Source organism: Bidens hawaiensis, unplaced genomic scaffold (genome assembly GCF_021521415.1).
Source record: "Bidens hawaiensis isolate Kalapana, Puna unplaced genomic scaffold, B.hawaiensis_p1.1 tig00041854_1, whole genome shotgun sequence".
In the NCBI taxonomy this organism is placed as follows: domain Eukaryota; kingdom Viridiplantae; phylum Streptophyta; class Magnoliopsida; order Asterales; family Asteraceae; genus Bidens; species Bidens hawaiensis.
Genome location: NW_027505748.1, coordinates 150,330 through 162,500, shown reverse-complemented (window position 1 = coordinate 162,500; position 12,171 = coordinate 150,330). Strand labels below are relative to the sequence as shown.

The 12,171-nt window shown below is 35.9% G+C and overlaps 1 pseudogene; it reads right to left on the bottom strand.

Moving 5' to 3' along the window:
- Window positions 1–1,725: 1,725 nt before the first annotated feature.
- On the bottom strand, window positions 1,726–5,423 carry LOC143615098 (mechanosensitive ion channel protein 8-like; annotated as a pseudogene).
- Between the last annotated feature and the right edge of the window lie 6,748 nt (window positions 5,424–12,171).

Here is a 12,171-nt window from a genome sequence, read left to right as displayed (position 1 = left end):
CAACAATCAATCACAAGGGATCCACCGATCTTATCCCAATATTTCAAATCCATACCCTTCTCACAAACCAATCACATGGAAATAATCACATCAGCCAATCCAATGTCTTCTCTCCAAAATCCAAATTTGAATTATCAGCGTATAAGTCTTTACAGCGTATAAGTAACACTAACGCATATGTTCAATATTTAACGTGTAAGTTTGTGTACAACGTATAACCTTATGCGTCGCAAAAGTATGTATGAACCAAATGACAAATACAGCGTATAACTGCAAATATACGTTGATGAACAGCGTATAAGTTATCCGGAGAGGAATACCCGGCGTACAAGTACATACGTTGAAGTTATGCGCCTTGAATGTTATACAGAAGATGCTATATAGCGTGTAAGTTATGCACTCCAAAACTTATGCGCCGTATAAGCTTGACATGAAAGTTTTTGTAAATTTTGTTGGGAAAATGAAGATGAAATGATCTGACTTTTAAGGATATTGTTCAAAACCAAGATTATGACAATGTGTAAAAGTTTGGAAAGGTTTAAACGACTACATCTTCTAGAATGATAAAAAAATGTAGAAAAGAGATGTATTTGAGCTTTTCTAAGTAGATCATGAGCTAAATGGCTCTGATACCAATCAAAAGTTTACCAATTAAAAGTTCCTGAGAAGATCAAATATGGATGTGTACAAACATCCTAGAATGATGTCTACTCTACATTGTTATGTACGAACACCATAACAAGGTGAAAAGCTTAAAGATATCTCTTTAACTCCTTTTTATTTATTGATAGCAGTGATAGTACATCAAGATATGACAATTACAGAATAGGTTTAAGTTGTACCAAAAGGACAAATGAACACAAACACCAACCAAACTATATATAGGCTAGTGGGACTTATACGCCGCATAAGATACACGGCGCATAAGTTATGTCCCGTGTAAGTTATGCGGCGTATAACTTCTCTTTGTGTTCAAAACGTTAACGAACATTCCAAAATTACTACTATCTAGACCTAAAACATAAAACCTAAGCCCTGGACATTACGTACTAACAGTTTCGCCACCTTTGTCGGGGTGTGACAGTGAAGAAGCTCAAGTAGACTATCAGATGACGCCACGGTTTAGGTTAATCGACTGGTGTTATCATCATGAGGTTTAGGTTACTCGACTGGTGTTAACATTATGGTAATATTTCACTTTTGAGGATAAACGTTGTTATCCATTATACTTATTAGTATGTTTTATTAACATGTGCTACAATCAGCTAACTTTTTCGGTCGACCTACCTTAAAATCTAAATGCTTACAAATTTATGTAGACGCTTAACCACTCTAGTATTTATTATAATGTTTGATGTATGAAAGATGGAATTCTGAATTGAAATGGGATCTTTTTTTATATTATGAACAACTTTTGAATCAATATTAATTATCAAAACAAAAAAAAAGTGTTACTAGTAATTAGTAATTCCAACTTTGAAAATTAACCCATTCCAAATACCATACCATATCAAAGCTGTAATTCTAAGATCATTTGTCCTCTATAACTCTAAACTCAAATCTATATTAGCCCTTCAACACTATTCCATGCAATTCTTGTGCACAATCTCATCCAAGATTTCCCCAATGCTTAGATTTTACCTGTGAACTCGCATCGTAAACTTGTACACCATACATTTAAACTTGTACCATCTCGTTATCATACTTTATGTCACATGCTCATGCTCACCATGTTGGAGGAAGCCGACTAGTGGTAACAGGTGAAGGCATGTTCTTTATATTAATATCAATCGGGTACAATCTGTACTCGACATCATGCTCTTTAAAGATTCGAACCATTTCATCGATCACAGCGCCTTTTCTTATGTACCTGTCACTCATGTCTTGAAAGTTTATTTTATGTCTCCACTACATGTGCAACTTTATCATGCTTACTTCCACTAATGTCAATGAAACCACTGTTATGTCATTTGAATAATAATGATCCTTCTTGCTCTCGATGAACCTGCAGGTAAGAAAGCAAAAAAAGTGTTCGGTTAGGTATATCGGAAAAACACCCAAAACTCACCTAATAATGAAACTCAAAAGCACCCCAAAACATTGTCACATGATCGTTACCTTTTTAGTTTAAACCACCCACCTCTCTCTTATATATTGTATACTATAAAAGGTACGATGTGCCCCACCCCAATTAGGTTTTTTCTAGTTTTTGGGTACGAACTATACTCCAAAACCGGGTGCTAGCTAAAAATAATATCTACAATGGTAAAACCAGCTAATGTGAAACTTTGGGAGCTAAAACAAGCTTATCAGCCATGCTCTTATGATGTCTGTCAATTTCTTACTTGATTATTCTTTGTTTCATGATGGCTAACGTGTCAGGAGGAGTAGTGATATGGATGAAGAAATCAACCGAATCCCACATGTCAGGACTTGGGTAGTGATTGCTGATGGCCCGGGTTGAAAGAGTACTGTTTGGAAAGTAAACCTTCTCATTGTCCCACTTCAAAAACACAGTTGTCAAGATATTCATCTCTTCTACTATCAACTGAAAATAATTTAAGATTAAGAATTTAAGCTATGGATTTCAATCATTTCTTTTCATGCACAAGTTTTCAATTTTGATACCTGAACTCCATCAATCTCACAACGATCACCGACATCAAACGGGTGCATGACGAACAAGAAAATTATGGCCTCGAAAATGGTCTTGCAGGTATTACCAAAGATAAACGCCACGACAACAATCTGGGAGCTTATAAAAACCAGAAATTTACTGGTTGCTATGTTCAGTATCAAGAGGCAGATAATTATAATAATGACTCCAACCAACACATTCACCATTTGGTGTAATTTGTTGACTGCGGTTTTTGTATCATTTAGTGTCAACGCAGGAGCTTTTCGTTCTCTGAATGCATTAACCTGAACATTTAGATCAAATGCAATCACTTGTGATCATGTATTTGAGGCTTTATGATTTAAGATACGTAAAATCACCGGTATAATTTTTAGCATTTACAAAATAGGAATATGCAAAATCAACGAATCAGACAAGGCTAAATAAGCACGCCAGACTAAGAAGGCCAAAATTTAGTGGCGCAAAAATCTTGAAAAATTCAATAGGTCCACAAAATAAACCAACAATAGCATAACACGTGTTAAGTGTTGGCTAAATATAAAAATTAATTAGCCTACGCTTTTCTTAGCTAGCTAAAATTCATCCGACACTTTACACGTATATTGATTTGATTGGTTTGTTTTACACGTATATTGATTTGATTGGTTTGTTTTATATACCACACAGTACTTTCTACACATTTTTGTGCCAACAAATATTCAGCTACGCTTTACACATGTATTGATTTGATTGATTTGTTTTGTTGACCTATTTTACCTTTAGATAAGTTTTTTTTTTTTTTGGGGAAAAAATTCATTCGGCGCTTTACGTCTCTAGTAATTTGATTGATTTGATTTGAGGGGCCTTTTGTACTTTAAAAACAATATGTCAGCCACTTAAGTGATTCTTTCATTCGTTGTTTATATTTGAAAAGGTTAAAATTCAATGTCTGTTTTGATTTTTAAAAAATATATGGGTTAACATGTGTATTTTCACGATTCTCCCTAAGCTCTTACCACCCAAGACTTCAAAGCACCCTTGCTAACTTTTTCATCTCCAGGTGATCCTACCAAAAGAGACATGGTTTTAAGTGCTTGATCTTGTCTCAGGAACCGCATCAGATCGATGAGATATATGTACCTGCAAACAACAAACTTTACATTCCAGAATCTCAATCATGCGACAAGATCTCTAAATCATTAGTAAATGAGTCTTCAAATGGATATAAGCACCTACTTGGAGCCAGCTTTAGCCACATTCAAGAAAATTTTGCTTGCAGCCCGTTTGGCTTCAATTTCACTCTTAATTTGTGTCGTTGATTCGTCATCTTGTTTATTCATGTCATGTAACTGCTCATCTAATGTACTCAATGCCCCCACCCGAACGACTTTCATTAAACTTTTCATATTCCATGCAGATACATTCTTCGGATTAAGTCTATGCAAGCGAATTGATATCACTTGTTCTTTCTCGTCAGTTTTGATGCCAGGTTGCGGTTTTGGTAACCTTCCACTCCTCCCGCTCTTGGCAGGAAGCACATTTTCCCCAAGCTCGGGTGGCATGTTAGCGCCTGCATTCTGAAGTCGATTAACTTCTGCGAGTGTTCTCTCTTCTTCTATTATGTGGTTTTCTATCTCAACCAATGGTGGGCCCGAGAGGGTTTCGATTACATACTGATTGAACAAAGCTTCTTGAATCCTATCAAAAAACTTGTTGACATGAAATGATGATGCAAGAACTTTAACCATTAGTGTTTTGACTAGCCAAAATGAGGTAGCTACAAGCATACACACCATTAATTTGTTCAGCATTCTAAGGAACCTGTGCTGACCCTCAACTTTCTCATCAAACATGTAATGCCAAGCTATTAGTACCAAACCTAACCAAATACAGTTTTGCACCGGTTTTCTTAGCCCATACACGAAATACAACACTCGTTTGCGTAGAATTAAGTTTCTCTCGACGAAGAAGACGATAAACCTTATACCCCAGCCCGAAACCAACCGACCGCATATTAAAACTAAAACTAAAACCTCCCACTCCCAAATATGAAGTCCTCTAAATACTCTTTTCTTCCAATCACCAATCACAAGTGTTGCAATTAAAGCTGATAGTATTGAAACTAAACTAATCCATTGGATTATGGTTATTGCATCTAGTTTCGCCCTTCTAAAATCATCAGGAATATTATCTTCATCATACAATGTCTCTTCTTCTTCCTCTATTTCACCTCGTGCTAGTATACCCGAAGGCCGCGATAACAATATGCCTGATTTATACTGCCCTTGTATAGCTGCTGGACCAGATAACGGAACGTCAACCTCCACCTCTGGAGGATCAATCAACCGCGATTGGTGAGTTCTCGTTCGCATGATGGGAGCTCGTCGTTGGAACGACGTGATTTCAAAACCTCGCTTCCGCCTTTATCATCGTTAACGCGGCTTAAATTGTTCAAATTACTCGATTTTCGGCGAATTTGGTTTTGATCTAACCGAATCTCATCCTTTTCATCATCCTCATCCTCTGATGAATCCGTGTCTGGCGGTTGAAACTTTACCTTCAAATCTCTCGAGTTTGAAACTCGAGAAGTTGGATTCGTACCTTTAATGGGTGTACTCTCTGTCGATTTCTGATTGCCCGCGTTGCGTCTGTGGCGTGGGTCCTACAACTCCTTATCCATGTCTGACGATGATTTTCCTCCGTCGTTGTCTCTGTCTTCGCCGTGGATTTTGACGATGAAATCGGACTTGTCGTGATCAGAAACGTCGACGGAGTTCTTCCGCGGGTTGTTGTTGGAACGATCCATTGAATGCATGCAATGTCTTCACGTCATGCAGCCAATCGAACGAACGGAGATCGATAATATTATTTACCGGCAACAATATTTTGTTTGTTAAAACTAGAAAACTTAGATTTTGGAAGAACCTTCTCCTTCCAATAAAACTCAAAAGAATTGTAAAATCTTTCTAATTAATTTTTATATCTTTCAAATGGTTTTGGAGTAAATTAGTAATGCAATTTTGCATTAAATTTTATCTTTATGTTCACTATTTATATTGAAATTTCGGAAATATTCAAGCGTCTAAAGACCTAGAGGTGTAAAATTGGTATAGAACTATAGCCTAAATTAATTTTAAGAAAAAGGGCCGGCAATTTATTAAACACTTGGATGTGACTATTTAAAGATTATTAAAAAGTCAGACCCATTTTTTAATAAACTATCAGCTGTTTTTTTAAAAACGGTTGGACCCTACTGTTTATGCGAGCACGTATATGAATGTGGGTGGTTGTAAAAACAGACAGTTGAGATATTTTAAAACGGTCGGACCAACCGTTTTTAATTGTTGGAAATTATGAAATAATAATTATATTTATCATTAATATAATTGTTATTTAATAATAAATTGTAGATAAATAAGAGATCAAATATTTAAGTTTGTGTGGTAAAACTTAAATGACGTAGGAATAATCTAGAAGAGACTCTTGACTCTTAAGATTTCTACATGATAAAACCATTTACATGTTTGCAATTCAATTACATTGAATGAGAAATTCAATTATGTATTGAATTAGTCTAGACTCTTTACGTGGCTTTGGAAACCTTAAAAATAGAGGTTTGTGGTTTTGATAAACACAAGAAAAAAAAACCTTACGAACAATACACCACACACAACTCCAAAGGAATTTATAGATTTCTCTGCTTTACGCACTCTTGTTTCAGGTATAATTTCAGGTGCTAGGATAATCCTGGCAGTACAATCTGCTTAGGCTGTTGTACCCTGAGAAACAGACGGGTTCACCTGGGTGGCCCGAAAATCTGTTTTAAGGGAAACGTGTTTTACACGTGCCTCGGTCACCTTGTTGCTTGTTTTGCTATTTCTTTTTAGTCCTTTTGTAATCTAGTTTATGTATTATATTTTACTTTCGTGTGCTAGTATTGTAATATGGATTATTGTTAATAAAGTTTCCTTTTTTAATTTATTTTTTTATGAACGGTTTCCTACAAGCATAAAACAGATTTAAAACAACCGTTCATTGTTTTAAATAAAAAAAAATCCGTCTTTTACTGGAGTATATGTAAAGTTTGGTTTTTTGGTTTTCCACTTCATTTGTCTTTTCTTTGGTAATTAAACAGTAACCAACGTTTAGTTATGCAATTTTTTTTTTCTTTTTATTATTTTTTTCCCTTTGTTTGTGGTTCCTATTTAGTTGCTCCTAGGTTGGAGTCTGGACGGTAATCAGAAGTCAATTAGTGGTACTGGCCCAATGTTTTATTTTCTTTTTTGAATGAGCTTATAAAGAATATATATCACATATATTTATGCTCATAAAGGGTATATCCTTTATTACGTTATGTTTGAAAAAAAAACATGTACATATAATATATATATATAGGTTTTGTGTAAACCTAATCGTTTTATCTCTTGTTTCAGAAATGGCGAGTACTGTTGCATCCTCCACTACGTGTCTATGGGATCCACTACTATTGGATCAACTTCTTCCACCATGGGACCATTAGTTGGTACACATGTAGCCCAAACTGTTGCTAACCACGCTGAAAAACCAAGAAAATTTTCTGGTGTGAACTTCAAAAGTTGGCAACCAAAGATGATGTTTTACCTAACTACTTTGAACCTTGTGAGGTTTTTGACCGAGTCTCCCCCTCAACTAGAGGAGGATGCGGACATTCAAGCCGTGACTGCTCTTGATACTTGGAAGTACTCCGAGTATCTTTGCCGCAACTATGTGTTGAATGGCCTTGTTGATGAATTGTACAATGTGTATTGCAAAATACCAAATGCCAAAGAGTTATGGGAAACTTTGGAACGTAAATACAAAACTGAAGATGCGGGTACAAAGAAATATGCGGTGGCCCGGTTTTTGGACTTTAAGATGATTGATTCTAAAACCCTTATGAGTCAAGTTCAAGACTTGCAAATCTTAATTGGCGATATGATTTCTGAAGGAATGACTTTTAGTGAGACATTCTGTTACACTCCGGCTAGCACAATGCGGAAGCGTAAAACGGGAATGTAACAGACACCTCTGGTATCAACAACATTGTTTATAAAGAAACATTACAAACTAATTTACAATATATTACATTTTATTGTTCTATCATTGTTTTACAGTCTAGGTGATACCAACAAAACTAGTTTGTTAACTATACGATCTTACTACGAACACCATTGCTTCTATTCACATAGCATCAACCACACACCTTGAGCAAGTAACAGATCACCAAATCATTCCGATTTAGGTACACCTGAAAAGCAGTTTAAACGGGTCAACTACTAGAGTTGGTGAGTTTCACAAGTTTCAAGAAAATAGTTATGAGAATTCACAAGTTAACACTTGTAATCATGATATAAGTATGTATGTATGTAAATGATGTAATTATGCTAAGCTACAGTGAAGCATTGACTATTTGTGCTGTGTGCATCCATTTCCCACGCCCAATCAACCACTGTGGCCCCCTTTCCGCCCACAATATGCCCCAAGTAGCTATGTCTAACACTACATAGCGTGTTGTATAATTATGGTCATGTGCAAACGGGGTAAAGTCTCAACAACACATGCCGGCTCCGTTTGGGTTTGTCAAACCAATAGTACCATTCACAAGCCACCGGCTCGGAGTTAATCACTGTGTTAGTGGGGACTTTCGTGTGTTAGCACTTAGATAATTCACATCAATACATGTTTCAGGTATATATATGTAATCAAACATGCTTTTCACCCCAAAAGTTCATAAGACTGTTTAAAGAGTGGGGTCATGAAACTCACTGTTTAGTAGATAATCAGTAGTACGTCGGTTCAAGGTTTGTGTAACTTGTAATCACGGTTCCCTATAATCAATATTATAATAATATTAATATTTTAATATTATTATAATCTCAATACTAAACTGGGCTGTATAACTAATCTGGGTATAGCTGGAACGCCCAGAAAGTGGCAATAGGCTTAGGTTGTGATGTTGTTAAATGTCTAATACTTAAAACCGAACTTGGCTCAGATTCCCGTTTTCCCAGCTGGGCCAAGTTGTTCGTTTACGCCTTCAGAAAACAGTTATGGGGAAATAAGCTTGGGTAAATGTATTGGTTAATAAAATGATTAAGTTATAAAGAAGGATCACATACTGGGGTCCCGGATTAACTACGGGGCCCGTTTCCGTTTATTCAGTTTGATTTGAGAAGAAACGTGTACAATCTATCCAGATTGTTCAAGTTTCTCATAGAAAGGTTCGTTTTTACTTAATTAATCCAAAAATATGATTTTTGATCACTCTTGGTGTTTTGATATTCCCGCAGGTTCGTTAGTCGAACTTGCCGGCTTTTTTATAAAAACTGAATTTGTTTAATCTTCAAATTAGCATAATTAATTAACCGTTAATCATTAAATTATGAAAATTTAGCCACTTATCAATTAAAATCTTATAAAAATATTTCTGAAATTATTTACTGATTTATTAATTTATAAAAATTCATTTTATCAGCTATATTTCGCCTGAAAAATCATCCGTTTCTCCCAAAAAATTTCTAAAAATTCCAAAAAAAATTATGAATACTCAAATTATGTCCCAAGACAACCTGTATCAATTCCAGAATGTAAAAAGCTCGTGCAATATTCTTTTCGGCCCAAATTCGGCTATAAAAATTCACACGAACGCATATACACAAAACACCTTTAAACTTTTCCAAATGATCCCAAAATTCATATGTGATCAAAATACATTAAATCTGAGTTCCCAGAAAAATTTCATAATTTTTGAAGCATTTTAACTATTTTCCCCATTAAACGTCCGAATTCGGTAATAAATTCGCCAAATATTCTCGGATGATCGAAAAATTACCAAATTTGAACAGGGACTCAATGACATGGTCCCTGATGTCCTTGCAAAATTTCAAGGCCTAAAAATATGCACATCATAACCTTAACCTAAACAACCCGTAAGCGAGTGTTTTGGCATTACCTTAGCGGTTTTGGTTCGTTTCCGCCTTTCTAATCAACTTTTCAAGTTCTTGTGCTCCTATGTAAGCTAGATACAAGTCCTATATCATAAACCAAGCAAGTTTCATCAATTGAACAGCCCTTTAACTTAGGGTTTCGGCTAGGGTATAAAAACGGACTTTTGAACCGTAAAAATGCCGTTTCAACCCTCTAATCCGTGTTTATGGCCAAAAAAACTATTAAAACAGGTTCCTTACCATGTGTATGATCAAAACATGCTTATGGATCATTTTTAGGGTTTTTACATGGTTAGGAATGATTTTTGGTAATTAAAAACATGTTTATATAGTATTAATCAAGGTTAAACAAGTGTAAAAGTTGCTTATTTAAGTTGTTTACCTTAGGGTTTGAAGGGTTTCCTGATGAAGAAAGGTTTTTCTAGAATTTTCTTGTGGATGAATGTGTAAAATATCTTAGAACTAGTTTATATGTGAAAGAAATCAAAAGGGGGGGGTTCCAATACTGCGGCCGGAGGTTTGCTTGGGCCTCCTTGGGCCCATTTTGGCCCAAATAACCGATTCCAAAGGCCCAAACACGAGAATCCCAGTCCAAATTTAGTTCGGGTTCGGTTTTTGGCGCGAAAAACTTATCGGGTGCGTCAAACAGCGTAAAAACGAGTGTTTTTCGGCTAGTTTTGTGTAAAATTATAAAAACATACTACACGTTTGTAAAAATTGAAAATATTTTCACGGATCACTTAAAACATTTCAATTAAGTGTTTGGTAAGTCTTTTTCGGCTTAACGGATGATATAATGCTTGGTTTGTAACTATCTTTCGCGTTTAAATCTATAGCGGGTAGTTAAACGAGCATGTTTTTGTTTAACTTGTTTGCTATCGAACTAAGGCCATATTACTAATATTTTAGCTTATATTAAACGTATATCACTTATAGATGGCCCCCCGGGATTTCTGGGTCATAACCCGACCCGTTCGGTTAATCGTTCGTTTGTTACGGAAAAGACGTTTATTAGCTTAATCGATAAATACGTACTGAGGTGTACCTTGTTTTGGCTCAAATGTTACATATTCCAAGTGGCTACCATAATTGAAAAATTGTCTCCTAGTTGGGTAGAATTTTAAAAATTATCTTAAACACAAGCGGAAAGAGATGACTGTTGAGGACTTAGTTGTCTGTCTTCGAATTGAGGAGGACAATAGGGTGGCACTAAAGGGAACTCAAGTGGAAGTTTTTGCAAAGGCAAACATGGTTGAACATGGTCAATCGTCAAGGGGTACAAAGGCAACAATAACCACAAACCGTATGGCAAAGGCAATGGTAAGTTTTATCTTGGGCCTAGAAAGGGTGGTGTGAAGAAAAAGTTTTCGGTTTTCAAGGGAAAGTGTTATAATTGTGGAGAATTTGGTCACTGTGTTGATCGATGCAACAAACCTAAAAAAGAGAGGGCAAACATGATTGATGAAGATGAGAAACTTGTAGCTATGATCACAGATCTTACTGCTATGATGGATGAGGTAAACTTAGTGTCAAACCACCCTAAGGGGTGGTGGATCGACACCGGAGCTACTCGTCATGTGTGCCCGGACAAGACCCTCTTTAGCAAGTTTAAGGAGGTTGTAGGAGATGAAAAACTCTACATGGGGAACTCGGCTACAACAGATATAAGGTGAAGGTGAGGTGATTTTGAAGTGGACTTCGGGGAAGGAGCTCACTCTTACCAACGTGCTTTATGTTCCTGATCTGCGCAAGAGTCTTGTGTCAGGATGGTTACTAAATAAGTTTGGCTTTCGTTTAGTTTTTGAAAGTGATAAGTTTGTGTTAACTAAGAATGGTGTGTTTGTTGGAAAGGGCTATGCCCTTAATGGTATGTTTAAGTTAAATGTAATGGCTGTGACCAAGAATAATATGAATGAAAAGGTTACCACTTCTGCTTACTTGATTGAGTCTTTTAATGTGTGGCATGGTCGTTTAGGTCATGTTAACTATAATTCAATGCGTCGTTTGACTAAACTTAATTACATACCTTCTATTACTTTCAACTCAAAAACTAAATGCAAAACATGTGTTGAAGCCAAAGAAACAAGATCATCATTTAAATCGGTTGAACGAATAACCGAGCCTCTTGACATGATACACACCGATGTATGTGATCTAAAATCAGTTCCTACAAGAGGAGGAAATAAGTATTTCATCACTTTTATTGATGATTGTACAAGGTATTGTTATGTATACCTACTTAAAAGTAAAGATGAAGCCATAAACAATTTTGTCTTGTACAAAAATGAAGTTGAAAACCAACTAAACAGAAAAATTAAAATTGTAAGAAGCGATAGAGGTGGTGAATATGTTGCACCATTTGTAGACCTATGCGCACAAAGTGGGATTGTTCATGAGCTTACCCCACCATACTCCCCACAATCTAATGGCATTGCAGAACGTAAGAATCGTACCTTAAAATAAATGATGAATGCCTTGGTGCGAAGTTCCGGGTTAAGCCCAGACATGTGGGGGTAAGCCATTTTATCAGCTAATTATCTTTTGAACAAAATACCTTTCAAGAATAAGGATGTAACACCTTATGAATTA